Here is a 6,059-nt window from a genome sequence, read left to right as displayed (position 1 = left end):
TTAACACTCAGCAAACATAATTTTGTTATATTATGTATCCCTCTCGCTTTTTCATTCCTGCTCAAAATAACCAGAAACAGGGGCAGATTAAATTTTTCTCCATTTCTGCGTCTTACTAATTGGGAGACTCGTTCAACTAGGAAACCTCTATCTATCAGTTCATCAGCTATCTCTGAGGTTGGGGTGTCGATCGGTAAGCTGCGTAAAACAACTTTAACCTTCTTGTTTTCGGGTAAAATAAATGAATGATATTTCACTCCTTTGGCATTAAGTAATGCTGTTAAACTCTTATGATTTTCTATACTGTCAACTTTTAGCTCATAGTAGGACAGATGGAGAAAAGCATTGGGAATGGCTTTATATTATGTGGAACAACAAGCCTCGGCTTCCTCCATTGAAGCGATGCTTTTTAAAAAATGGTGAAATTATGCAACCAGTCGCCGAATTTTCAGACTTCAGGGAAAAAAAAATATGAATGAATTTTTTAAACATTTCTAATGGTATGTAAAACTTTTGTAATACATTGACACATTTAATAAAGTTTGCAGTTGCAGTTTTTAAAATCTATTTTGAATTTATTTGGGGACTTTACTTCATTTAGTTTTAAAAAAATTATTCTACCAAAATGTTGATCAAATTAACCGAATTGTTTGTCACAATTAGTGATGTATTTTCCATGTTTTGGTACACAAACAGATGGAACTTCAGCAATTTAATGACAATTTCCAAATGAGAACATTAACCAAGATCACATGAAGCAGAATCTGCTGTAGTATTTTAATTATTACATTATTATGTGCTGTCTTTAAAAATATATATAACATTAAAGTTTGAAATTGTTGAAGTATTAAAATTTGTCATCGAAAAATCTGATTATTTGAAAAAAAAAAGGTTCAATAAAAGCTTTTAAAAAACTTTTAAACTCAACAGCACATTTTTATAAACACTACCAACGGAAACTGCATTGGGTTGGAAAGAAAGTAATTTTGATTTTTTTAGTGTGAAATAAAACTAAATTTTTTTAATAAAAAAAATAAAATAATTCTTTTTATGTATAAAATACTTTGATTAGTAAAATATATTCCATCCTGTTCAATGACACTTTACCATCTTTCTGGTAGCTTGATGATTCCGCGCTCACAGAACTTCAGGTCTTTATCATCAAAACACTCAATCACCTTGGGGGAAATTTTGGTCACCTTGGTATTTGAGGTCACCTCACGATTTGAGATCATCGTTATTAATAAAACTTTTACCATTTAAGAGGTTTTATAAATTTCAAAATAGATCATAACCTGATGATGCACATTTGGGGCTATATTGGGGATGCGACATTACTTCTCAACCAAGCTCCAATAATTTCGTACCTATTGCTAAACGTGTGTGAGGCCCCGCATTGTCGTGGTAGAACACGATTTTTTTTTTTTTTTTTTTTGCGATTTACCAACTCTGGCCTTTCTCTCGCATTGCTCCCTTCAATTTCATAAAGTATTGATAGTAAACATCTGAGTTGATCGTTTGATTGCTTGAAAGCAGCTCAAAATACACAACACCTTTGCAATCCCACTAAATTGACAGCACGGTCTTTTACTGATGCAATTTAGCTTTCAATGTGATTTGTGCTGATTCATCATGCCTGGATCATGATCTTTCTCGGTTAATGTTTCTTTTAGATGATCCATTTTTTTCATAACCCGTCATAATTCGTTTAAAAAAGACTCAATTACATTACACTTGAAATCCATATTATAAATATTGATTCGTTCGGTTAAGTGCATTTCTTTCAATTAATGTGAAACCCAAATATTAACCTTCTTAACGAGTCCAAGACATCTTATGCGATTTTCATTTGCTGTGTGTGATACATTAACCTTTTCGCAATGTCTCGCACAGTTATGTGACAATTCGATTTAATTATGGCTTTCATTTTGTCATCATCAACTTCAGATGGTCGGCCAGAACGTTGATCATCTTCAAGCAAAAAGACTCAACAATTAAGAAGAACAAACAATCAGTCAATCAACATAAACTTCGCATATCTCTCTGTGAGCTTCATGAATATTCATGATACCTCACGAATCACAAGAATGTTTCAACATTCTCAATTCAAGCTTCATCATTTTCAAAGAGCATTAACATGTCGTGATAATCACGAACACAATCTATGCATGCAATGAATAATACATATTGAAGATAAAAGTTTATCGGCTCGTGAATCGGAAATATAACCCAGAATCAAAATTTCACTTTTTTCCCTTGCTTTTGTTTTCAGGAATAATAAGGAAATGAAGGTAAGTATCTTTTATTTCTATACATATTTTTATCAATTTATCACTCGTCCGTTTTATCAATACAATGTACACAGAGTTCGGAAAACACAAAATTATGATAGTATTTAAATGCACGTTTTATATGTATATATTTTTGTGGATTTAACGACTGGAAATCAAAAGCGCATTAAAAGAAGTGTCATCATTTATCAAGATATTTTGATTCTGTAATGAAACCTATAATAATATACTGGCAGATAAAGTAATATTAAAATGTCACAAAAGGTTACTGAAATTTAAAGCGGTTTTCAATAAAAAATTTTTAAGTATTAAAATCCTAAATAAATTTTAATAAATAGTTTGTTAAAAATTTATCCACATTTTATTACATAAGCAGTTAAAATATTTCTTTTAATTTTAACCAAAAATAAATTTATGTATTTAAAATAATTATTTAAAAAGAATACTATAATAAATTATTTCCATAATTTTGACACAAAATGACTTTTTGATGTTTTAAGGAACCCGTTTTTTGAAGTTTTTATATGGAAAAGTATATTGAGTAATAGAGAAACAGCTGAAGAAGTTCTCTTTCAAAAATGCTTAGTTTGAATATTCTCAAGGGAAAAAAATTTATTTTTTTCTCTTAATATTTGCTTCTATAGGATCTCCAAAAACCATTCCTCCCGCTAGGCAGACAGCCCTCGTTTGCTTTGCCATATTCAAATAACCTAATTAAATCGAACCCAAGAGCCATTTTCCATGCCATCTCAGCAATGCTGACTCGCATGCTGTTTCGCATGTTGTCGACGGTAGGACTTTTTCCTTTCCGGCGAAATCCCTGCTAATCCTAAATACAATCACCCATAGCCTCCGAAGTTTTGCTGCCCAGTGCGACTGCATCGACTCTGACGGCTGCCCTTGGGCATTGTACACAGCTTGCATGGCTTCATAATAGCCAGGGCAACCGAAAAGGCGACAGACCTCGGTCTAATTAATATCATATAATATGTAATAGCAGTATTCGTTACTCATTTGCATATGAATTTTAAGGCATTTTTTCTATAAATTTTTGTCCAACGATTTGATTAATGGACTGCCCAATTTCCGGGAAATTCTGACACTTAGGTTAAGCTACAGAATGCTTGAAAACTTTATTTTATAAAAATAAATCTACTTATCAGAGCTGGTAAGTTGTTTTGTTGTACCAATGTTATGTTAAGTTACTAAACCTCATTGGTGCGCTTTGACAATTATATACAGTAATAAGTACACTAATAAATATGAGAACATGTGATGACATTCAGCAGAGGTACACAGATAATAAGTCAGACATAGCAAATGTATAGAGGAGGGAAATGCAATAAATGGGCTATTAGATAAAAAAAATAAAATAAAAAAAAAAAAAAAAACTATTCCTTTTGTGTATCGAAAATTGCTACTGGCCTTTTGCTGTAAATCTGATCATCAGCATAGTAATTACAAAGCTTGATGGCAGGACTGTCAATAAGTTTTTGCTTATGACAGAAGTTTTCGGCAATCTGGATAATAATGAGTTCTTCATTGTTCAACTTGCTATTCTGCATGTGTTCTGTCGCTCCTCACAGACCACGGTGAGTTCTTTATCTGGCACAGAACATAGTTCTGAGCTGTTTTCAATTTTTTTCCTACTCGTATGACATGAGTATGCCCAAGAAGGCAAGCATAATACAGCGTAGATCGCAAAATGGACTTATAATTGAGTACCTTATTGTATATATCGAAAACGCTGTTTCGAGTAGTTAGCGGATACAGCTTAACTTCTCACACTCGAAACTTCTTAATAATAGATGTAATGTGTGGGCTCCATGTAAGACTTTTACCGAGAATCTTCCCAAAATAAGGCACCTGCTTGGCTCAATGAATAGAGACTCCATAAAATTTGAGCTTATTCTTGAATAAGTTTTTCTTTGTGAATAGAATGGTTTGCGTTTTCTCGATATTTTCCAATATTTTCCATTTGTGTAGCCAAGTCTGAAGTATATTAATGTATTCTTGTGTAACCGTGTAGAGTCTCGGCATCATCCAGCGGTAGACTCTACTAAAAAGACTACGTAGGGAATTCTCGCTATGTCTTGGAAAAGCAGATACTGCATAAGAAGGTTTAAATGACCTTTTTATTTGAACTAAACTTAACAAAACGCACTCGCTCGTTGCTCACAGTTTACCACCACTTATGGCTAAGTAACTAGGACAGAAGATAAAAAAAATGTCATATCACAACAAAGATGGATGGGCTACACGACTGGCTCCTTAATTATCTAGACTGCTAAATCGGTTGTACACAGCGAAGTCGAACCTAGAATATCAATATGATCTACAGAGAAAGGCTAAGCACCAACTATTCACGTAACAGAGCTACTTCAAACAGGCGACATCAATTCGGAACTAACGCTCCTCCTACTACTACATAAAACCGTTGTTTAAATACTGATTTTTATGATCTAAAGACAATGGTTAAGCATCAACTATTTACGGACAGAGCTACTTCAAACAGGCGACATCAATTCGGAACTAACTCTTCTCCTCCTTCTACTTAAAACCGCTGTTTAAATACTGATTTCTAACTCACTTATTTTGCATACTACGTCATTAAATTTTACATTCTGGCAGGAAACTGAAATCAGAACAGAAAGGAAAATTTCACAACCAAAAGTAATTGGTTAGAATAAAATAAGGGCCTTTAGAATAAAATAAGGGTTAGAATAAAATAAGGGCCACTGTGTGACGTTCGGTGTGGTGGGAATGCCATTCACGTAAATTTTAAGGAGAATGGGCCATAAAAGGAACCCTCTGGAACGGCAGCTAACATAGCACGACGAATGTGTACCAGAAACGTGAAAACAATGGGTCTAACTGCCAGTATGTTTGGATGTAATCCTGGGAAACCTAAGTTGTGTAACTTGTAAATGAGGGTATCCAGTCATGCACGACCGAAATATCCATAAACAAACCTCCAGTGACTTTTCTGTTTTGGAGCCCTTCGCTGATGAGTTCAGCAACACTGTATTGTATAAGTGGTTGGCAGTAGAAAGGTTTCGTCTGAAATCGAACAGGTAGAGTATAAGGATCTTTCGTTCATCCAAGTGACTGTTGATTCTCTTGATTAGAACAATTTCAATAATTTTACTAAAAGATGATAGGAGGACTGTATGATTCTGGCGGAGTTAGGCTTTTGGAGACTTGTCAGGCTTTTGAATCGGAGTAATCTTGGCGGATCTCCACACTTCAGGAAAATGCTGGCACCTTAGGATGACATTGACAATCTTGATGAAATAGAAGACACTTTTGGTTCGAAGTGCTTGATAATTATATTTGTAATTTGATCATAACCAGGACGTTTGCTCTTTTTCATCTTTTTAATGTATTCATAGACTTTCGATGGCATGAATGAGATAATGTTGTTCGTGCATGGACTTGTTGTGAGGTTGGAGTGAAAATCAGCAGCGTGAGTGTGTCATGAATATTGTTAGTGCAAACTGAGATTATGCTGAGCTAAAAGCTTTGCTTTCTCAGTTTTGGTGTAATGGATCCTTAGAAAGTCTTTAAAGGTCGGAATTTTATTGTGGCATGTTTTTTACCTTGCAGTTAAATAACTGCAGTAATGCTCAGAATATTACCTAATACATGTTGTCTCTCAGACCGAGCTAAAACAATGACAAACCGAAAATATAACTTTTGAACTGTCCTACAATAAAACAAATTAAACAAATGAATTACTAACAGCCCTTATTAAAGTACGTAGAAAAA

This window comes from Stegodyphus dumicola, chromosome 8, assembly GCF_044657685.1.
Source record: "Stegodyphus dumicola isolate Sdum_Otavi_A_Nest chromosome 8, ASM4465768v1".
Classification (NCBI taxonomy): domain Eukaryota; kingdom Metazoa; phylum Arthropoda; class Arachnida; order Araneae; family Eresidae; genus Stegodyphus; species Stegodyphus dumicola.
Note: the sequence above shows the minus strand (reverse complement) of the source record.